Here is a 25571-nt window from a genome sequence, read left to right as displayed (position 1 = left end):
GCAGATGACATGTTACTATAAATGGAAAATCCTAAAGATTCCATCAAAAAGTATCAGAACAATGAATGGATTCAGTAAAGTTGCAGGATATAAAATTAATACACAGAAACAGTTTCATTTCTATATACTAAAACTAAGTATCACACAAAGAAATAAGAAAAAATCATAAGTGTACCAAAAAGAATAAAATACCTAGGTATGAATTTAACTATGACACTGATGAAAGAAACTGAAAATGGCACAAGTAAATTTAAAGATATTGCATGCTCATGGATTGAAAGAATTAATATTGTTAAAATGTCCATACCACCCAAAGCAATCTACAGATCAATGTAGTACCTATTAAAACACTTATGGCATTTTTCACAGAACTAAAATAAATAATTCTAAAATTTGTATGGAGCCACAAAACACCCTGAATACCCAAGACAATCTTGTAAAAGAACAAAGCTGGAGGTATCACATTCCTGGATTTCAAATAGTATTACAAAGCTATAGCTATTAAAACACTATGGTACTCACACTAGAAAGACACATGGGTCAATGGAACAGAATAGGGAGCCAGCCCATGTTTATATGTTCAACTAATTTACAACAAAGGAAGCAAGACTATACAGTGCAGAAGAGACACTCTTCAAAAATCATGTCAGGAAAACTGAACAGCTACATTCAAAACAATGAAACAGCCACTTTCTTACACCGCATATAAAAATACTCAAAATTGGTAAAAAACCTAAATGTAAGACCTGAAATCATAAAACTACTAAAACTAAAACAAAACAAAACACATAGGGAGTAAAACTTTGGACATTGGTTTTAGCTAAATATATATATATATATATATATATATATATATATATATATATATATATATTTATTTATTTATTTATTTATTTATTTATTTATTTATTTATCTATCTATCTACTTGGCCAAGAGCAACAAAAGTAAAAATTTAAAAAGTGGGACTAAATCAGACTAAAAAGCTTTTGCACAGCAAAGGAAACCATCAACAAAATTAAAAGGCAACCTACTGAATGGGAAAAGATACAGTTGACCCTTGAACAACATGGGTTTGAACTGTGCAGTGTCACTTAAATGTAGAATTTTTTTCAATAAATACAGTAGAATACTGTAAATCTATTTTCTCACCCTTATGATTTTTTTAAAAAGATATATTTATTTGAGAGAGAGAGAGAGCACAAGCATGAGGGGAGGGGCAGAGGGAGATGGAGAGAGAATCTCAAACAGACTCTGCACTGAGCATGGAGCCCAATGCAGGGCTCAATCTCAGAACTGAGATCATGATCTGAGCCAAATCCAAGAGTCAGAAGCTTAACCAACTGTGCCACCCAGGTACCCCTCCCTTATGATTTTCTAAATAACATTTTCTTTTTCTCTTATTTTATTGTGCGAATATACTATACAATACATATAACATATTAAATACATGTTAACTGACTATGTTATCAGTAATGCTTTTGGTCAATGGTAGCCTATTAGAAGTTAAGTTTTTGGGGAGTCAAAAGTTATATGTAAATTTTCAATTGCATGGGGTGTCACCATCCCAGGGGAACTCAAACAGCTCAAACCACCCCCCCAACAACAACAACAAAAATCAAATAATCTAATTAAAAACTGGGCAGAGGGCATGTATAAACATTTCCTCAAAGAAGACATATAGATGGCCAATAGCCACATGAAGAGGCCCATCATCACTAATCATCAACGAAATGCAAATGAAAGTTCCAATGAGATAATGCCTTATACCTGTCATGCCTATTATAAAAAATACAAGAAATAAAGTGTTGGTGAAAATGTGAAGAAAAGGGAACACTTGTGCAGTATTTGGTGGAAATGGAAATTGGTACAGCTACTATTAAAAAGAGTATTAAGGGTTCCTTAATAAATCAAAAATAGAGCTGCCATATGATCCAGCAATTCCACTTCTTGGTATTTATTTATCTGAAGAATATATGTGTGCTAATTTAGATTGACTGTTCAGACAATCTGAACACCTGAGCTAAGATGTGAATCACAAGAATCATGCCATGCCAAAAACCAAGGAACACAGCATGCTAAAAGCATAGGGGAGAGAGTAATTCAAAGGCCTTTGTATGAAATTGAGCTTGACTTATTTGATTAACAAAAAGATAGTGTGATTGAAACTTCATGGAGGGAGATTTTGTAAGAGAGGTTAGGAGGGGCTTTGAAAGCAAAGGTAATGAGATTTTATTTTATATTCAGTGAGAATTAGAAACAGTTGTGGGGTAATAAGGAAGAAAAATAATCTGATTCATTATTTAAAAGATCATTCTGGCTGCTGTGTAAATATGGATTGTAGATGTTGGGATATTTTAGATAACCATATCATTTAATTTCCCACAAAAACCAGTATACACAGAACTATTCCTATTAACTAGAACAAATGATCTTCCTAGGTATAGCAAATATGTTTTGTTTGTCTATTATTTTCCATTGTTCTTTCTTTCTAATAAAATGCCAGTATTGTTCACGTGTCCACTTCTTATGCAGCCTAGGAAAGCTGGTTCCAGTTCTGCTCAAGCAGGCCTTATTTTTCTAAGGTTATTCCCATTGTCCTTAAGAGGAATTATTTCAGAAATGGAGTTTTAGTCATGACTGTAAATAGGATAACTTAGAGAAAATGGATTTTTAAAAGACACAAACAACCAAAGCTTATTCAATAAGAAATAAATAATGTGAATAGCTCTATTTCTACCAATAATTTGAATATGTAAAGTGAACAAATAAAACATCTTTCTGTAAAGAAAACTCCAGGTCTAGATGGTTTCACTGATGAATTCTACCAAATCTTTAAGTTAGAAATAATATTATTTATATATAAACTCTGCCAGAAAATTGAAGAAGAGGGAATATTTCCCAACTTTATCTATGAAGTTAATGCTATACTGATACCTGATCTTGAAAAACACTTAAAAAAATGAGAATACAAGCCATAGATTGGTGGAAAATATTTATATGAGAAAATAAAATATATGTTAATACAAATACATGTATACAAATGTATATAACAGCTTTATAATGTATTAAAACAGTAAACAACCCAACACTGACCAAAAAAATGAAAAGAATTAACAATTTATGGTATATCCATATATAGTGAAATGCTACTCCGTCAAAAAAAGAGGAACTGAATATTGATTTGTACTTTGACACAGGTTTTTCTCAAAATGCAGAGTTAAATAATTCTGACAAAAATAAATATGCAATGTATGATGGCATTTATATAAAATTCTAGGAAGTACAAAGTAACATATAGTGACATAAAACTGATCAATGGCTGCCTGGTGATACAACGGGGATGGAGACATAGGGATGAACAAGAAGGAGGGATTGCAAAATCATGAAGAAACTTATGGGGTGATATATATGTTCAGTGTCTTAATTTTGGTGTTGATTTTACAGGTGTAGACAGATGTCAAAACTTATCAAGTTGTATATTTTAAATATATGTAATTGATATGTCTGTCATGAAAAATATTAAAATTTGAGTTTCTTAGCTATGTGTGGTTAGGTTGAATATATGCATTTATCTCAACTTTTTTTTCCAAATTTTTTATTTAAATTCCTGTTAGTTAATACACAGTGTAATATTAGTTTCAAGTATAGAATTGAGTGATTCATCACTTACATACAACACTCAGTTCTCAGCACAAGTACCCTTCTTTTTTTTTTTTGGTAGTATTTTATTTTTATTTATTTTTAATTTTTTATTGTTATGTTAATCACCATACATTACATCATTAGTTTTTGATGTAGTGTTCCATGATTCATTGTTTGCATATAACACCCAGTGCTCCATTCAATACCTGCCCTCTTTGATACCCATCATCAGGCTAACCCATCCCCCCACACCCCTGCCCTCTAGAACCCTCAGTTTGTTTCTCAGAGTCCATAGTCTCTCATAGTTCATTTTATCATCAATCAATGGCATCTTATAAAAGCTCTTGACCAGGACTCATTTGTGACACAGTTGTCCTTGCCTGCATATGAAGGAATATGGTTACTAATCCTCGTGCCATACCTGGACAACTATAACACTATATTTTTCAAGTAACAGACTAATTACTATTGAAGGAAGAAATTAGAGCACCAGTTGTGGTCTGAAAATTTTCTACTGACATCTTCTCTTAAGATCAAGAAAATGCCAGAGTGTTAGAGGCTTGGGAAAAATTCAAGAGACAACAGTGAAGCAATCTTTTAGAATATCTGCCTTTGTAGCACTCTTGACAGTACAGAGGATAATAATATTATTTTGAAAAAAAACATCATTTTGGAAAACATTAAAATAGAACCCTGAGTTGAAAAGTGATTCATAAGTCAGATTTTCAACCAAAAGAACTTTTAGAAAAGCCTTAACCAATTTATTTCTATTTTTCTTTTTATATAGGCAAACAAACATATGATATATATGATAAAAACTTATTTCTAAATAAATCTTTAAAAAGCTCTTTCAATATATGTAATACATAAACTCAATGATAAGGAAATATTATAATAAGAAAAATAGTTTAGTTAGAAGCATTTTATTTAAATGATAGCATAAAATACTGCATCTTATTACCAATGGCAGCAGTAAATAGACTTGACTAAATCAGTGGACAAAGATAAAAAACGATGCTGTTAAGGATGCTGTAGCAAGGTATGGGATTCCCATTACTTTGTACAAGTCCATGGACAATATTCACATTCCAATCTATATCTACAGTGCCTCCAGGAAAACAAGCACAAAACGGCAAAGTGGCAGCCTAAAGTGAAAGAGTTCAAACATTCTATTTCTTAGAGATAAATTAATACATGACATTTAAAAATGAGAAGTTAGAAAATAGTAAATGAAGTATTTTACAAAATGAAGCAAATACCAGAAGGAACTTCTAAAATAATTGAAAGGAATCACTCACAGGTATTGAAGGACAGAGACAACTGATTTATCTTTTTTCTAAGACTTGTAACTTTGTTTTTAAACTAGCCACCTCAACTATTGTCATATTTTTTAAAAAAAATAAGGACATAATATAATTTAAAAATTTTAATGCAGCAAAATATATTTGACTATTTAGTTTAATTGAGAATATTAGAAAAGATAAAAAGTAAACAGCCATGATCACATGGACTACTTCTATGTTCTGTGTATTTTTTTTGATAACTTAAGTGACAAATTTTAGACTGTTCATAAAATGCTTTATCTGCAAAATAATATAGGGCACTTTTGCCTGTGATATGCTATATAACTTTTTTGAAAGAATAACATTAAAATGTTTTATCTCTAATGTTAAGAATGACTTTTAGGGCTAGATAGCACATAGAAAGAATGAAGGTTTCAGCAAAATTGGGTGAGGCAGGATAAGGAATGAAAAAGCAGAAGGGTTGAGAAGATGTGCCAATAGTTGATGAGAGGAAGTCAGGTACAAGGACTCAAGGATGACATTGTTAGGAGATGGCCAAAGAAGGGGGACTGATTGTGGATTTCCTTATTTTAAAAGCAGAACATGCTTCAAATGCCCAGAAGTCTCTTACCTACTTACTGTAGGAGAGAGTTGGACGACCACTTTTCTTTTACTGACAAAATTGGAGGCTGTTCGAGTGATTATCTGCCATCTGTTGTCTACAGGAGTTCAATTGCTGAAGAGTCCTCTAGAAGGGGGGAGAAAGAGCTCATTCTTGATGGAAGGTTGAATGTACATTTAGAGGTAGATTCAGCTGAGCAAGTGCCCAGCTAATCCCCTTTGCACACAGGGACAAGGCTGCCACCAACTCTAATTGATTCTGAAATGAATCTGTATAGAAAATTAGAAGGTTTTGGATTCCCATGTGAGCTTCAATAAAGAGCCAGTATGTAAGCCTGACAGCTGAATGGATTCAGAAATGAAAATCTGATAAGCGGCTTAAGACTGTACTTAAGTCCAGAAATGATTTGAATGCTGTTGTTAATGGCATATTGTATGTTGTCACCTAGTTAATTATTTCTGAAGATGAGTTCTTGCAGAGAAGATATGCTATTCTTCCACAGCTTTTCCTCATCACATATTTATTAGCCTCCCCCCCAACCCCTTCCCAACTATCATTGCTAGAAGGCAAAAAGAAAGGATTAGGCCACTGCAGCTCCTCTGTGGCTGTCAGTTCACTGTGCCAAACTTCAAATATGAACTGTTGCATGTACTGCCTCCGACATTTCCTTTTACATCTTCATTTGCAAATGAGGAGCTGACATTTGTTAGGCCTTGTATTTGCACACAGTTCCACCACATGAAAAGCAAACACTGTCACTGCTGGATACTTTGTTTATTCCTTTGCAGATAGTATATGGCCTATTTAGAAATTTTCTTCAGAATTTTTTTTTTTTAACTAACTGAGATAGATAGTCACAGAGCTACATGTCCTCATATTTTATTCAGTAAGCCGCCTGCAGTTTATGGAGCGTGCACTGCATTTGATAGCTATTTAAAACTGTATTTTTTTAAAACCGATTTGCACTTTTCTGGTTTATATTCCTTGGGTTTATTTTCTCTAGATAAATGTAGATTCATTTTTTGATTTAAGAGTTCAGGTTTCTTACTCATTGATTTTGTTTTAATAAGAGGAAAATATTTTCCACCAAATGAAAATAATGAAGTAAATTCAAAAAACAAAATACATGTTCCAAATATTGTTCTCGGTTTATTAAAAGTCTCATCTTTTCAAAAGTAGCTTGACAACGTCAACATACTCAAAATCATTAAGGCAATTATCTGTTATTACTAAGAGCCTTTCTGTGAAACACAAGCTTGAAGACAACTTTATAGAGTAATATCTATGCCGGCAGGTGAGCTGCATCTCAGCCTAAAGAGATGGAGGTCTATTTGCGAAGGTGGTCATTAAGGGTTGATTGCATGCTTAATTCTCAATAAACTGAGAATGCTATGAGAGCAAATTTTAAGAGGTTTGTAAAAATAATAAATCAAAATCACCTATATAGACATCATCTAGGAAGAGAAAAACAAAAGGAATATTTCATGGTTATTAGTAAATTTAAAAGAATAGCTATTTAAAAATTCTCATCCTATTTTTACCAGTTCTCTAGAATGGTATTTATCAGCAATTATTTCCTATAATATATGTCTCACAAACAGCATTTTCCTCACATATTTAACCATAAACTACAATCCTTCCCTATACCTTCCTAATTTGATGTTCCTCCTTATACATTTGACGACCCTACCAGTTCACCAAAGTTTGGAAATTGCTGTTCTTTGTTTCTAACCTACTCAGAAGCCAAGAGGCACAAACAAATTAAATATTACAAATGAAAAGTTTAGAGCATTGTATAGAGCCAGGGCTCTTTTTATGCCAAAGACAATAGAAAAAAAATGACTTCCGTCTGTTTCACATATTAGGTGGTAAGTTCTTAGGGGCCTGACTGTGTGTATCTTTGTATCTCACACTTGCCTCTTCTCACACCTAAATAATGATCAGCTAACTTGAACTGAATAAATAATTTTCCTTCAGTTACTTCAAAATATTTTCCTTTATTTCATATTGGCCTGCTTTGACAACTTGCAAAAAAATAACAGCTTATATGTTACTAAAATACTAAAAAGTTGACATTCAAAATGCAAAGGATGATAAGTAAATGCCAGAGGGAATATCTCCCTAGATATCATGTCCGTGACAAAGAACTAAAAATGGTAAGAAAAAGTTAGAAGTGTAGTAAGTGAAATTTAATTGAGCTCAGCTATTTGGGCTTAGAATTGTCTCAACTATTTATTTGAAAACTAAGGTCTATGTCCCAAATTGGTTTAAAAAAAAAAAAGGTATAAACTAGATATGTGGAAAGAAATTCCTCCACTAGTACACCATTCTCATTCAGATTTATGTTATTTATGCAGTTTTTCTCATAAGAAAATAAGAAACTTAAAACAAGTGTCATAGAATAAGAATGTCCATAAAATATGTCTGTTAAAGTGTTTAGTGGAGGTAGCTAACAGAAGGAAAAAGGTACTTTTTTATTTTATTTTATTTTTATTATTTTTTTAAAGATTTTATTTATTCATTTGAGACACAGAGATAGAGAGAGAGCATGAGCAGTGGGAGAGGCAGAGGGAGAGGGAGAAGCAGACTGCCGGCCGAGCCAGGAGCCCGATGTGGGGCTTGATCCCAGGATCCTGGGATCATGACCTGAGCTGAAGGCAGACGCTCAACCATCTGAGCCACCCAGGCGCCCCAGGAAAAAGGTACTTTAAAAGTATCCTTTATTATGAATGTTTGCTTTTACTGACAAATATATGTATATATCACTTTGTGCCTTTCCACTGAGCATTTAAATATTTTTAGGAAACTTAATATTTTATGGGTCTATTATCTCTGGTAAGCAAGGCAAGCTGAAGATCAGCAAAAGACAGGCAGATCCCTCATTAAAACATCATTCAACCAGATAGCTAGGCTTTTAGATGCTTAGACTCATTTGAAAGTACTGTGAAAAATATCAATTACTTTTTATTTTTCACCATTCTTGATTACTTAATGTATTTACTCATCTACTAGTTGGTATCTCCTCATGTTTTTCTCTCACCTTAAGTTTATACCATTTTCTTTTCAATAATTGAACATCAGATACACTATCATCAGTATAGCTATGATAGATAAAGGAATGTCAGTTTTGCTTACCATTTATTTTTTCATAATTGCTCAGATAATTTGTTTTAATGTTTGCATGAAATACCTACTTTTCAACACTATAAACCAAAATCTTATGTTGGTCTCTTACATAGTACTATTTTCTAAAATTTTCAAACTACTTTTGTTTTTCTCTTTTATGATTTGTGATGGTTTTAATGGAGATAAATTTTATCTACATATTTAGATAGCCAATACTTGGCTTAGAAAGTATTTTTTTTATCCCAGTTCCTTTGTTTTGAAAATTATTATAAAAAGGTAATGATCCAGGCCTTGGTGGTACTGGATGTAAGTCTGCAAGTGATAGCCAATTGCACAGCTTGCTTCCAAGCATGCAGTGAAAGCAGCTCTTATCACACAGGAGGCCACAATTAGTACAACATCACTTATACACAAGCCACAGTTTATTAGATCAGAAACCAAAGAGTGATGCCTCAAATGAGACTACATAGTGGCTCTGAGGTGTAAGACATGAGACCAGAGTCTAGCAAAGTTATAACATACTAATTATTAACTAATTGGCTCAAGTAGATCTTATTTTGGGCTCTCTCTTTCTCTCTCGCTCTATACACACACACACACACACACACACACACACACATATGTCTAGAATCCTTGAACAACGTGGGGGTTAGGAACACTGACACCCCATGCAATCAAAAGTCCATGTATAACTTTTGACTTCCCCAAAACTTAACTACTAATAGCCTACTGTTGACTTGAAGCCTTACCAACAACAAAAACAGTTGATTAACACATATTTGTATGTTATATGTATTATATACTGTATTCTTATAATAAACTAGAGAAAAGAAATTATATTACAACATTTTAGTTTTCTACAATAAAGACATGAACTATGTGCTAAGGTATCTGAGAGGAGAAGGAGCCACTAAGAAGAATACCATTTCAGGTAGAAGAGACAGAGTATTATCAAATACCTGGAACTAGCTTAAAGATAGTATAGTTGACCCCTGAACAACCCATATAGTTGAAATGTCAACTGTTTATCTTTTTAGTTTGTTTCTCTGGAAGAATCCTAAGAATATAATATATCTTCTTTGCATCAAATACTTTTTTGTTATTCATAAATGGTGTCATATTAGCATTTAAGCTTACAGAGCATAAATAATAAATGTGTTTGGGTAATGTCAAGGTTTAAGATGGCTATTCTTGATTCAAAACTCCCTACAGTTAACTGTCATCTCTAGGTAGCTCCAGGTATCCCCATAAAGGACATATTAAGGTTCCCATCATGGGCACCTGGGTGGCTCAGTTGGTTAAGCGGCTGCCTTCAGCTTGGGTCATGATCCTGCAGTCCTGGGATTGAGTCCCGCATCAGGCTCCCTGCTCAGCAGGGAGTCTGCTTCTCCCTCTGACCCTCCCCCCTCTCATGCTCTCTCTCTCTCATTCTCTCTCTCAAATAAATAAATAAAATCTTTAAAGTTCCCATCACACAGTGTAATCAGAAAAACTTCCATGCTCTTCACAGTATGGAAGCCTGGTTAGAACATTAATTTTTATCAGCCACAATATAATTAGTGACAAGTGCCAGTATTTACATTTACTTTTAGTTTCAGGAAGTTACACAGCAAAAGCCAAAGTTGACATGATCACTGACCTCATCTATCCCTGGTTACATACTTTGGTAATCATGGTCACATGGAATAATGAGAAACACAATTCTAAATTCTGAGGAATGTCTTTATTCTACTCAGTTGGAGTTATTTACATCTTCCTTGTTACAGAGATTGACCTTGTTTCTCTAGTCTCCATGATTCTGAAACTCACAGATTGTCTTCAGGAAAGTCCTTTTTCCTCTTTCAGAGAAAAAATTTTTTTTTCATCAAGAAATAAGAGAAGATCCAAAACACATTGTGTTAAAAAATATTTTATGTGCTAGAATGAATAGATTACCTTTCTCCTAGTGAAATCTTAGATGAGGATGCTAAAAAAGTCTTATGTCCCCTGCATCAGTCCAGATAGGCTAAATTATGCTGTTATTATGGAAAACCCCAAAATCTTAGTAGTATTTTAAAAATAAAGGTTTCTTTCTTTCTTATACTATGTGCCCATCACAGGATCTGCTGGAAACTGTGCCCCACATCCTTCAGTTCCAGGTCTCAAGCTAAGAGGGCATCCATCACATAGAACATTTCCAACCAATGTATCTGGGAGAAGGGAAGATGGCAAGTCATTCACTAACTTCAGCTACGTTTGCCTAAAAAAGACACAGACAATCACACATACATTTCATTGTCCAAAGCATTAGCCACAGCTAACTTCAAAGGACCAGAGAAGTCCAATCTTACCATGTGCCAGGAAAGTGGGATAATCGGAAGTATTTGACAAAATGATTAAAAGATGAACACACTCACCCTCCAAATGTGTAGTATAGAAAAGTCACTATAAGCACTGCATCAGGGACAATGCATGTCCTAGGCCAAGATCATTAATAAGCTAAAACTAATGAAGCATCTACTAGATAACAAGCAACATACTGAGTCACTTATATATATTTTCACAACACTCTATAAACTTCCCCAATATTATGTAACAAAAGTTACAGCTTAAATATTAATGTTATTTAATCAAAACATACTCCTATTGAGTTATCGAGTCAGATTTCTAACTCAGGACTGTTGGATCTTAGAGTCTCAAGACACTAAAACATTTTACCATTCTATAATACTGCCAGTGTTCCTAATGGGAGTTCAGGGATTGGCGACATGGAGAAAAACTGTGACCAAAGAGTCAGGGAAGATAAATGAGAGATAATCAGAATATAAAAACACATGGTGAACTAGATAAATGGGATGATGTTGGAGTAATTTTATTTGTTCTCAATGTAACTTAAGCTCAGGGAAGCTAGAGCTACAATGAAGATCACTGAAGTAGTAATAGCAAGAGTAAAATGTAAAGTACTTATCCTATATGAGCATTATTACTAACTGAATGATTCTGGAAAGTTACTTAATTTCTTTGTTCCTCAGTTTTCTGATCTCTTCTTTGTGGTGATAATAATACCTAACTTAAAGGCTGTTAGCTTAAATTAGGCAATGTAAGGTATTCAACACTGATAAAACACAACAAGTATATGTAAGTAGAAAGTACTTATGATTCCTTAAAGATTTTAATATTCCCTCTTTATACACCCTCAAGACCCAGGCATTTTTTTTCTTTCTGTCTCTCATTGAAACTATTTGATTTATGGAGTGCCTGGGTGGCTCAGTCAGTTAAGCATCTGCCTTTGGCTCAGGTCGTGATCCCAAGGATCCTGGGATCGAGTCCTGTGTTGGGCTCCCTGCTCAGCAGGGAGTCTGCTTCTTCCTCTACTCTCCCCCTTGCTCATTGTCTTTCTCTCTCTCTCTCTCAAATGAATAAATAAAATCTCTAAAAAAAAGAAACTATCTGATTTAAGGTTTGGGTACTTTAAATAAATTATAATGCAATATCTATTTCATGACAATCATCTTATTGTATATATCGTGCTTTCAATATTTGTGTTGGTATTGTGATGTATTCATTCAACAGATATATATGGGCTTTCACCCTTCACGTTTTTGTTTTGTTTTGTTTCAAAATGAGTCACTGGTTTAAAATAGAGAACCCCTGCTTCAGTGACCAGTGTTCAAAATCTGGGCATTTTTCCATGTTTCCCATGTATGTATATATAGGAAGTGATTGACAAATGAAAGAGGTAGCCTATACAGCAGAAGGCATAGCTTTACTAGATGCTTAGGTGGAAACAAAATGGGTACATTTTAGGGAAAGAAAAGTGGCCAGATTTGATTGTATGCTGTTGATGAGAGTGACATAGAGAGCAAAGCAGTAAGCAAAGCATTATGGTATTGAAAGTAAGGAAAAAATGTACACTTAATTCTATTTGTGAGGTAAATTACATTGATGAAGTATACTGCAATTTACAGGTGCGCCCTGAGAACAAGATGGCAATATGCTTGCCAAATCCATGTTGCTTGGCTCCTGGTATGTCTTTTGAAGTCAGTACCTATTAGGGCTTGTCACAGCAAACAAAGCAGGGCAGGGGACCTGGGGTCATTGTCTTTTATGCTCTCTTTCTTTTCTAAATAAAGTAGAGCTACTAGAGAAGGATTTTCACTTAGCACATCAATATATTTTCATTATGACTAGCAATTTATTGTTCTTTCAATATCCTCATCAGTCACTTTAAAATACTCTCACATGAAACATTATTTTTCTTCAGTAGAAGATTAAGATGAATGACCTGAATGAATATGCTGTAGCTCACACTTATGGAAATCTCTTGAGGGAGTCTGAATTAGTTCACACATGCAGAAGACCACTGTAAAATTAATACTTAGTTACATAGTGCTTATGGAAGATATCCATTGTCTTAAAAACTTTTATTGGAAATCATAAAGAAATCTTTCAGTCACAAAAGAAGCCACAGAATTTCCCCCTGTGATTCAAGGTACCTTTTTATTGATGAAATAAACATAGCCTGAGCTTCCCCCCCGCCCCCCCCCCCCCCACCAAGAAAGGCAGCTACAGATCATTCTCTTTGATCTGGCATATTTTTCAAGCTTGGAACAAATCAGGAGAGGTTGAAAAAAATCTATTCAGGTAAGTAAAATATTGTTTGTAACATACAAATATATATCTTAGTATCTTAGATGAGAATTGGCAATGTTAGAACATACTTGTGATTTTGAGGGGGATTAAATTCTGAAAAGTCCTCAGTAAATAAAGTCAATGGTGTCTACTGAAATTTTTTATTGACTTTTTTCATTAATAAAGGCTATGTTTATAATGAATTTCCTTGCATGAACTGAACCTGACCTGTTGCCAGAAGTGAGAAAATGCTACTGAGGCATTATTTTAAGGAGTTACTAACACACACTGACAAAACCCAAAATTAACCTATTCCAGTAAAGAAATACCACATTTGGGAAATTAAAGTAGGTGTTTGATGTTTTTGTATGTAGGACAATGAAAGTAAAAACCATTAGGTTTTTAAAAACCTAATTAAAAACAACTTCTATCTGAATTATGATAATTTATCCAAGGTTCTACTGTCTTTTGATTCCATTTCTGGTTACTCTTTCTTGATCAACCCTTTATTTTCTTCTACAACTTGAAAAAATCAATTAAGAAGGTAAGTGACTTGACTAATATCATATGTCAAGACTTTCCCAATAGCATATGCCAAAGGAAGGATCCTAGCCTGAGTTTGCTATTTCTTTCCAGGAAAAAAAGAAAGTGGGATAAGCTTTAAAAAAAAAAAAAAAAAAAAGGAGAAAGGCTAGGGGTGCCTGCGTGGCTAGTCAGTTGAGTGTCAAACTCTTGATTTTGGCTCCTGATAGGATCTCAGGGTTGTGAGATTGAGCCCCACATTGGGGCTGTCTGTTCAGCAGGGAATCTGCTTGGGATTCTCTTCCTCTCCCTCTGCCCCACCACCCCCGCTCACTCTTTCTCTCTAAAATAAATAAATCAATCTTAAAAAAAAAAAAGGGAGAAAAGCTACACAATGACACATAGTTTAAGGGAAAAGAATGTGTGTGTGTGTGTGTGTGTGTGTGTGCAGATAGAAGCAATATATTCCCCTTTTAAGTGTGCTTAGAACTGTAGATTGAATGTATAATAGTTCACGACAGATTAAAATATATCCCCTTTGACCTATGCCAGCACTTAGACCCCAAATATTCCTCCCCATCTATACTGACCAACCCAAATTGTCCAATCAACAGTTTCTAACCCATAGGGCTCAAGTCTTGCTGCTATATATCTTATTCCTCAGTTAACAAAACCTATGTTTCCTCTTACCTGCTACAAATTTGAACAGTGAAAAATTCTCATAACAAAACTGAACATTGATATTTCTTCCTCTATCCTGTTAAATCTTTAAGTTTCTTGTCTCCCAGAAATATTCATTTTAAAGCTATTTTCACATTTGCTATGTTTTAATGCAAATGTGAGCTAATAAAGATTTAAGTGTGCTTGTGTGTGTCTCCTTCACTTTTGGTGCCATGGCTCGAACAGTACTGGATTTATGATTTTACTTTAAAGAGGAAGGATGTATCAGACCCACTCCCATTTCCCCTTAGGGCCCCAAGCATAGACTGCAATGTGAGTTCTGCTTCTGTCTTGCACTCTGCCTTGTTACGTCACAGTTCAGTTTGAGCATTAATAGTAACAGTCTTCAGTTAAGAACTCCCACTTTGTCTTGCCTTCACTTTTCTACAGTGCTTTTGAACACACAGGTAAGAGACTGGTGCTGACACTTCCAGCTATACATGTGCATGTTCATCATGCTGCTAATGGCACAGATATTTGAATGTTTGGAGAACTTTTACCAAGGAAGTTTTTTTTTTTAATTTGGTCCAAATTTATTTATGTTGAACTTTATACATACGCAAAATGTGAACACATTCTATATGACAAAAATCATCATAAATACAATTAAATGCCATAAAAACTTGAGAGAAAATATTTGTAAAGTATATTAGAAAAGTGGTCAATATTCTTTTAATTAAGAATTAAATAATTAAGAATTTCTTTGCATTTATTATACCAGCACCTATGTATATATACACACACAAAAATTGTTCATATCCTTATCCTATTTTTCTCTTGGTGTGTAAGTGCTTTTTATATCTTACCAAGGAAATTTAGAATTACAAGGATCACTTAGTACTTTGCAATAAGCAAATTTGTTAATTTGAGAGGCACCTTAAAACAAAGGGAAGAAACCCTCATGAGGAGATGGTCTTTTCTGTCTTTAAGAGATCACACAAGAAAGAGGCTACTTTATTTAAACAAAAATGTAACAAATCTTTGTTGTGTTTGAGTTGGGGGTGTATGTGTATCACACACATATGCATGTATATAAAAACAGATTTTGTTCATCTGATCTCTTTCTCCTCATTTAAAAAGGAAGATAATTAGCTGCTTTTTTTGATAATTAGCTTTTTACAAAGAAAATTTATTTGTCTGAAGCTGGCTCTTCCTAATTCTCCCTTATCTATTTTAACGTCCTCTCCCACTCCTTTCTCTAACCTTTTGAAAATTTTGCACACCAATCTATCAAAATATTTTTCTGTCATTATGTCTGCAATCTAGACATATGTAGTCCAGGTAGAGAGTAAAGTTAAAAAAAACCCACAAAGTTAGTAAGTTGTATTTCTTTTTCCTTAGAATGTTGGTTAAAGAAAGTTTAACCTATAACTCTGATTAAAGGAAAACCTAAGAGCTTCTAAGCATTAAAATCGTTAAAGTTTAGTTAAGTCAATTTAAATATATGGATTTTGTTATAAAAATATTCCTTTAATATTTCTGATAAATACATGAATCTAAGTTAATATTTGTTTAAAATCTATTCTACATATTCTTCCAGATTTTATTATATAAATGTTCATACAATATTTTAATTTATACCACTCTAATCTTAAAATCATAATTTGATATTTTAAAATTTCTAACAATGGTTTTATGAGTCAAGTAATTTATTGTTATATCTGCAATTGTTTAAGATTTTAAATATATAAAATAATGTTTAAATGAAATTTGAATGATAGATGTTTTAAAGTGGTTTAATCTCATTTCTTAAAATGTCATAAATAATAAGGGCTTAATGTGTAGATGTAAATTATAATTTTCATATCCTTAATCAAATTTAATAACTTGCACTAACATTAAATTGTATTAATTAGTCACTAATATTGAGATAACTGGATAAATTCCAAGTAAAAAAAAATTAACGAATTAGTCACTAAATTTAGTTTTAGTTTGTCCTTATGCATTGCAGAAGAGCTAAAATTTGTCAGTACATCCAAATGCCTTTAGGTGATCTGTTTGCATTCATATATCTATAAAGGTAACACAAACTAACTGTCCATTAAGAAAAACAGTTAAGTCATTTGAATGTCCCAACTTCTAGTTTTTTCTTGGTCTAGAGAAACAAAACTTGGTTGTTTTGATAAAAGATGATAGTTACTATATATATTTGAAATTATATAAAGTATTACTATTACAGATACAAGAATACATACAAAATCATAGATACGACCTGTCATTTTCTTAAGGAAACCATCATATTTTATTGATAGACTAAGGAATATAAAATATGCATTATTTTATTTGATATATTGGTAATGTTCATATATATTTAAGATATATATTAAAGTGATAATATAAGCTAAGTTAAAGCAATGTTTGATATTATCATGCATATAAAGAATTATATATTTGGATATATCTTACCCTACACATATACAGTTACATGCAGATTATAAATGTCAATATGAATATGAATAATTAAGTGAAAATAATGAAACATATTAAACATTCTAACAATTTTGACTCTATTTTAATATATTTAGGGATGCCTGGGTGGCTCAGTTGGTTGAGCATCTGCCGTTGGCTCAGGTCATGATCCTGGGGTCCTGGGATCTAGTTCTGCATCCATTGGGCTCCCTGCTCGGTGGGGAGCCTGCTTCTCCCTCTGCCTGCTGTTCCCCCTGCTTGTGCCTGCACACTTTCTCTCTCTGACAAATAAGTAAACTCTTTCAAAAAATATTTATTCATAAGAGAAAAGGTTTATAGTTCCTTTTTTGCAAAATATTTCTCCATAAATACAAAAAAGTAAAACTGAATTTTTTTTCAAAAAAATAACCAAGTTACTCTCTGCCCAGAGAAAAAGCCCCATTTTTATTGCCAAAATATTTTGTTAATTTGCAGTGCTTCTAGCACACTCTTGAACTGAATAATTTTTTATTCAGGTACACATATTATAGGGACTGTAATCAAGACACTTTGTAAGATACTGCCCATCATCCAGAAACACCACATCCTTATTGTCCTTAGTCCTCAATGAAAAGTGAAAGAATGAATGATATATTTAAAATAAAGCCTGAAATTATCTGATGAATTATAATTGCCATGGTGTAACAAAATTTAAATTGCTAAAAGCATTTCCCTTTATTGCTGTTCCTATTTCTTACTTCGAAAAAGTATGGATTACCTATGTCTTGTCTCCCCTGTCAAGTGTTTTTTGTTTGTTTGTTTGTTTGTTTGTTGTTTGGTCTTTCCCAAACCCAGGCACCAAACTCAGAGTAACAAATTACCTATATGTTTCCTAGAACAGCATCCAGGTACCAAAATGAGTGCCCCTTTCCTTTATGAAAGAAAGATTATAAAATCAATCAGGTTTGTTTGGAATTTCAATTGTTATAGTTCATTATGTATAAGTAAGATATGTTAATAGAAGTAAGTTTTGATGATTGTGTACTTGTTTTAATGACTGCATACTTCTTAGTTAAAAAGCATATTAATGTTCAAGCAAAGACTGGTACACTATTTGTCTAAGAGTTGATTTATATTTCTAAATTTGATGCAGTCATCACTTACAGACAATCACTAACCACTGTGGTATGTCTCAGAGTATAAATCAAAAGGCTCTAGACAATTGTCAATGTCTTCAGCATGTATAATATGCTTTCACTACCAGGCTAATCACTGACTATCTGTTTATAAACTAATTGTGTGCTATTTCTCAGAAGAGGTTCCATTTTTTTTTAAATTCTGATAATACTGGCTAACATAATCCATTACCCAGAACAGTTTCATTTTATCCCTGTAGCATTGATAAATTATCTTCAATTTTATATCAGCATTCATAAGGCAATCTCACTCAAAATTCCGTAGGATGTTTCTGACATATGTCCCATCTGCCAAACCTCAGAAACCTGGCATAACTGTAAAGGCAAGAGCCAAACATCTATTTGAATATCGAAAGATGGATTTTAAGCATTCACCTTCTTCAAATGACAATAAGAATGCTTTACCATTGTTTCTCTATGTTCTAGATGGCTTATTCTCATCTTATAGTCCTTGTATTTCCAACTTGGGATATACTAAATCACTAATCCAGTAACTGAGGTACACATATTATAGGGACTGTAATCAAGACACTTTGTAAGATACTGCCCATCATCCAGAAACACCACATCCTTATTGTCCTTAGTCCTCAATGAAAAGTGAAAGAATGAATGATATATTTAAAATAAAGCCTGAAATTATCTGATGAATTATAATTGCCATGGTGTAACAAAATACCCTTATGTAATGCCTTTCAGATTTTCACAAAAGGAAATCAGAGGATATCACTGTATGAACTAATCAAAGCTCACCCTAAGAGACTAGAATTACACCTCTGATAACTGATTATAATTTTTTACATAAATGGTGTATTAGTCTGCTCAGGCTGCAATAACAAAATGTCATAGAATGGGTAGCTTGAATGATGAAAATTTCTTACAGGTCTAGGAAGTCTAAATTCAAGGTGCTGGCTGATTCAGTTTCTGGTGAGGAACTTCTTCCTGGCTTGCAAATAGGCACCTTCTCACTGTATCCTCACATAGGGAGAGCAAGAGAGAGAGAGACAGAGAGGAAGAGAGGGAGAGACAAGGAGCACACTCTAGTGTCTTCTAAGGATACTAATCCTATTGGACCAGGGCCCCATCCTATGCCCTCATTTAACATTAATTACCTCCTTATAGGCTTTAACTCCAAACACAGCCACACTGGGAGTTAAGGTTTTAACATATGAATTTTGGAAGGATACAGTTTAATCCATAGTTAATGGTCAAATAGTTTAAGGGTTTAAGACAACATATCCACTTTTATAACCAACAGGTCCAAGTGGCTTCTCTCAGGGAAAACTATAGGAATCCCTACACAACTTTCAATCTGGAGACCTAGTTTTACTGAAAATGATACCAACATAAGACTGCTCTTGAACTTTTTTGGAAGGACCTTATTATGTACTATTAACTACAAATATAGCTATTGAATTACAAGGATTGGATGCCTGGACCTGCATCTGCCAACCTGAAATAATTCATATCATTTCCATCACCTGGAAGTCTTGACAACTCAGAGATCTATAATTGAGAACCTCTCAAGATACTCCAGAGAAAATGACATCATGAAGGAGACATTTTCCCAAGAAGCTTTGATCTAGCAGCAGACGTCCATATGTAAACAACTTCCACCAAAAGATTCCTAGACAAAGATCCAAATGCCAAGAATAACCGACTGCCATCCTTTTCTTTCTCTCTACACCTTATTTATTTTTTTGAAGAATTTATTAATTTATTTGATAGAGAGAGCATGAGAGCAACAAGCAGGGGGAGTGGCAGGCAGAGTGAGAGGCAGAAGCAGACTCCCCACTGAGCAGAGAGCCCCATGCAGGGCTTGATCCCAGGACCCTGAGATCATAACCTGAGCGGAAGACAGATGTTTAACCAACTGAGCCACCCAGACACCCCTACACCTTATTTTCATAGCAATGTTTGTTTCCCTGTTAGTTTAAGATTCTTATCAAAAATGGAAATTAAGATTTCCAAGAGGTAACATTTGATATAACGTCATATCTGACTAATGGTAAAAAAAGAAAACAGAGACGTAGCCACAATGCCACTTTCTGAGTCATCACTTTCAGGGAATTCAGATGGAGCCTGAGATTTGTTTTCCTGATTAGGACTAAGGAAAATTGGTGCATGGGAAAGGATCTATTTATGATTCTACTTTTCATGTTCCTTGGCATCACAATCCTATGATACATCCTTTCCAGTCTTAAATGTGTCCATATAGCTTATACCCTGGATCAATGATTGAAATCTCCAAAGAAAACCAAAAATCATATGAAAAAACTAATGACTGTGCTAGAAACTCAATCACCTCTTGCTTGTTTCTCAGATTCAGAAACTTCAGAGAGTAATATCTGTGTTCTAAGATCTGTCTTAGCATATTGGCCTCAAGGCCCATGCTGACCAAAAGACAAGACTATGAAAGATCTTAAAGACCTATAAATAGGGGCGCCTGGGTGGCTCAGTTGGTTAAGCGACTGCCTTCAGCTCAGGTCATGATCCTGGAGTCCCGGGATCGAGTCCCGCATCGGGCTCCCTGCTCGGCAGGGAGTCTGCTTCTCCCTCTGACCCTCCTCCCTCTCATGCTCTCTGTCTCTCATTTTCTCTGTCTCAAATAAATAAATAAAATCTTTAAAAAAAAAAAAAAGACCTATAAATATTCCACTGTAACATTTATGAGACTTCAGCTCTTTCTGCTCAGTCTCCTTACAAACCCAAATTGCCCAAGCAATGTAACTAAACCATGACTCCAATCATGCTTCCCATACATCCTATCTTCAAATTAATGTAAACTAAGCCATCTCTTGGAAAAGGCTACTTCTTGGAAAATATTTTAAAATAAATATATTGAAACATAGGTAAAATACAAAAGAACTTTGTATTTTTAAAGTTATTTTTGTGGTTTACTTTGCCAAATTATATACTTCAAGGCTGAGACATTTTTTTGTTTTGTTTTCTTAGAACTTACAAAAACAACAGAGTAACTATGTGCCTGCATTTACTTGGGTATGAAACATAAGATCTAATGGAAAGGTAGGAAATAAAAAGATGTTTGGGTATGATTATCATAATTCTCATAATCAGGATCTTAGGCTATGAGTATCATTTCATGTATCACCGTGCTAAAGTGATGAATCTACTATCTTACTCATCTCATTCAGCAGATTTTTACTGAGTACATCACACATCCAAGGATTGATCTTAAGCTCTTGAAATTCAACAGTGAACAAAACAGACAAAATTCATTGTCCTCCTGAAACTTACAATTAGTAGAGGAAGACAGATAACATACAAGTAACACAAAAAATAAATATAACCCGGGCGCCTGGGTGGCTCAGTCGCTAAGCGTCTGCCTTCGGCTCAGGTCATGATCCCAGGGTCCTGGGATCGAGTCCTGCATCGGGCTCCTTGCTCAGCGGGAAGCCTGCTTCCCCCTCTCCCACTCCCCCTGCTTGTGTTCCTGCTCTCGCTCTCTCTCTGTCAAATAAGTAAATAAAATCTTTAAAAAATAAATAAATAAATAAATAAATAAATATAACCCAACATTATTCCCAGTATGTGATTATTGTCATTGAGTTCCATCCAGTTTAACATATTTATAATATTTTATGTATATACACACACACACCCCCATATATGTTTTTGGAAATATTAGATTCCTGTTTTTAGAAACAATTTTAGATTCACAGGAGGTTGCACAGTTAGTCCAGAAAGGACCTGTGTTCACTTCACCAGTTTCCCAGTGGTTACAACTTACACAATTATAGCACCTCATCTATACCAGGAATTTGATATTGGTACAATGTATGTGCATAGTTCTTTGTCACTTTATCACATGTGTAGGTAAGTGTAACTACTTCTGTAGTCAACATACAGAGGATTCCTTCACGACAAAAATCTCCCTCTGCCTCACTTTTATATTCATATAAGTCCTCCTCCCTGGAACAGTCCTTAAATAAAACCTGGCAACCAGGAGTCTGTTTTCCACCACTATAATTTCATCATTCAAGAATGTTAATGACTGGAAGTATGCAGTTTTGACTTTTTGCATTTGGCTTTTTTCACTCAACAAAATGTCCTTGAGATCCATTCAAGCTGTTGTGTGTATCAATAGTTCATTCCTTTTTTATTGCTAAGCAGTATGTAAATCCAGTATTTGAGTTTTTATTGTACATGTTCTTTTTTTGTTTTTGAGTCTATGTGAATATATGAATATATCACAGTTAGTTTAACCATTGAAGCACATTTTAGTTGTTTCAAAGTTTTAGCTATTACAAATAAAGCTGCTATGAACATTCATGTATAGACTTTACAGTGGACATAAGTTAGTTTTCAATTCCCTGAGATAAATACAATTGCTGAGTCTTATTGTAGCTCCAAGTTTATTTTTTATTTATCTTTTATTTATTTCTTGAGAGAGAGAGAGAGAGCATGAGTGGGGGGCAGAGGCAGAGGAAGAAACAGACTCCCCACTGAGCAGGGAGCCCAATGCGGGGCTCGATCCCAGGACTCTGGGATCATGACCTGAACTGAAGGCAGATGCTTAACTGACTGAGCCACCCAGGTACCCCGCTCCATGTTTTTTTTATAAGAAAGTGTCAAAATGTTTTCCAGAGTGCTGTACTCATTTTACATCCCTATAAGAAATGTTAAGAGATTCAGTTTCTGTGTATCCTCACCAGCATATATATATATATAGTTTCTTCTATTGGTATGTACAAAAAGTAATCAATGCTGCCATCTAGTTGCACCCTTACCAGGCCTCAGGCTGCAAGATGCACAAAGTTGCAGACTTACATGTGTCAATAAAAAGTTCCAAGTGTCCTAATAAAGAATACTGTCAGAAATCTGAATGATCCTACTAAAATGGTTTTATTATTTACCATATAACTTAAATCTATGTATTTTATTTATTTTAGTTTAGTTTAGTTTAGTTTAGTTTAGTTTGGTAAGCCCTTTTCATTGTTCAGTAATTCCTTTTGGCATCAGTGGACTCAAAATAAAAACAAAAAAAGAACATGTACAATAAAAACTCAAATACTGGGTTTACGTTTTTTATGAAAGTTGATGGTGAGCTGCTTTTTAATTTTTTAATTTTTTGAAAGACTTTATTTATCTATTTGTCAGAGAGAGAGAGAGAGAGACAGAGACAGAGCAGTAGGCAGAGGGAAAAGCAGGCTCCCTGCTGAGCAAGAAGCCAACGCGGGACTTGTTCCCAGGACCCTGGGATCATAACCTGAGCTGAAGGCAGACTCTTAACTGACTGAGCCACCCAGATGTCCCTGATGGTGAGTTTCAACATATTCTTTATCAACATTCTCTAAGAAATTCCATGAAAAATGGAAATAATTCCATATTGAAAAAATGTCATGACACAGTACAGTACTAGAGACAGATATAGCTGAGGAAATTATAAAACAATTTTGATATGTACCAACAGTAGCTATTCTGTTTTAATGTTCATATATATTATTTTTAACATTCATATTATAATAAATACAAAAAGTTTTAATCTTTTACTTTATTGTTCACATGGATGCTATTTTTATTCTATAGAAATAACTCTAAGAGTACTTTTTAATAGAACCATTTATAGATTTTTAATATCATAAAACCAATTGTTGGTTAATAAACATATCTTTTAATTCATATTATGTCATCTTAATTATTTTAGTGACCTCTTTCAGACTCATGTGTCCCAAATTCATGGTAAATCATGTCATTAACCTAATTCTTTACTATGTTAGATATTGATGAAATTTATGGAAAAATATTTTAAAAAGAGAAGGGAAGACTTATTGGAAGTATCAGGATGGGGACTGGGTGAGGTACACAGCAAATATAAATAGAGTGCTCAGATTGATACTGAGCAAAGATCTGAAGGAAGTGAGGATGTGTTACACATCTGAGAGAAGAGTGTTCCAGGGAGAGGAAATGCAGAGCCATTATACAGCTCCTAAGGCCTACTGGGTGCAAAGAGCAGCAGAGGTTTATATAGATAGAGTTGGAAAAGAAACAGTAAGGGGAGTTAATAAGAAATGAGGTTAGGCAGGTAATGGAGTCATGGTGGTAGGTCAAATTTTGTTGGCCCAATGGGCCATTATAAATCCTTTTTTTTTTTTTTTTTTTTTACTTTGGTTGAAATGGAAGATTTTGAGCAGAGTTGTGTAATGATCTTATTTATGTTTTAAATGAAGAATTCTGCTTCTTTTTCCAAGATTCTAGAGTGACAAGTTAGCAGATTATTACTCTAATCTAGGTAAAAGATAGTGACCTGAACCAGGATGGAAATAGGTGAGAAAATTTGAAAATGGAAGCCTCCACTGGACATAAGCCAGAGCCTAGAACAAATGCTTTCCTCAGAAACTGGATCTGGGTCACCAGTCCAGTCCAGACTCCCAATCCTTAATGTTGAATTGGTCTCAGCAATTCTTATCCTTCTTGTTCTCTTACGGAATTCAGCCTCAGTTGAATTTCCCTTCTCCAATCCATTTGACATATTTAATGTGTAGATTTCAAGGGTAATTTTCAAAATCAAAATCCCTTTTATTTTACCCTAGCAATCCCCAAATTCCCTGCTACAAATACTACTGTCAGTTTTGCAGTTTGGATGCAGGATCAATGAGGATTAAAATAAAAGAGGTTAGGGTTGCTATAACAGGTACCTTCCCTGTCTATCATAACTTCAACCCTTTCCTCTGCCTTTTTATCCCATTACTTATCTTACTATGTCATGAAAGATACAATTCTGTTTGAGTATAAGGGCCTGTTTATATAATAAATTATTGTTCAAATGTGACAACAACCTTATACTTTATGAGAACCACAAAAGCACAATTTTTGAAAGGCACATGATTATAGTGCTGGCATGTTCATTTTTTATAACCAGCTTATTCAAGTTTCTGTCTCAATAGGATATAACCTGACACTTTTTAGATATATTCTAATCACTGTCCTACAATTGGGCCATATACAATCCTCCTTCGCATTCATGTGAAATCATCCTGAGTGGATGAAATAACTTTCTGGTCAGTACAATTTAACTATGTAATTTTACATCTGATCCACACCTTTCCTCTCTCTTATTGGTAAAATGTGTGGCTCAGGAGAGATAGAATGTTAGGAGAATAGTGGTCAGTTTTTCCACTCCTTTTCTATTCCTTCCTTCTGGTGGTTGCCCTATAGGATGGGGATAGGGAAGTCAGATATGGGAGACAAAGCTCCAATTTGGCAAATTACCATGCCAGTACTTGGGGCAAGATCACTTCACGACTCTGGCGTGGTCATGTTTCATCACAATCTACTGGTCTCTATCAATCTGAAAAAGAATGAGTATGTGTTTAGAATACTACTCAACTCCACATCCATTCTATCCACTAATAAAGTCTCTCTCACAGAGGGTGGCTAAGTCTCCAATTGTCCACCCTTCTCTTTTCTGGTGAGGTATAACCACACATGAACCAATGGCT

The sequence above is a fragment of the Leptonychotes weddellii genome, chromosome 8 (genome assembly GCF_054177405.1).
Source record: "Leptonychotes weddellii isolate Sample4059 chromosome 8, ASM5417740v2, whole genome shotgun sequence".
In the NCBI taxonomy this organism is placed as follows: domain Eukaryota; kingdom Metazoa; phylum Chordata; class Mammalia; order Carnivora; family Phocidae; genus Leptonychotes; species Leptonychotes weddellii.
Note: the sequence above shows the minus strand (reverse complement) of the source record.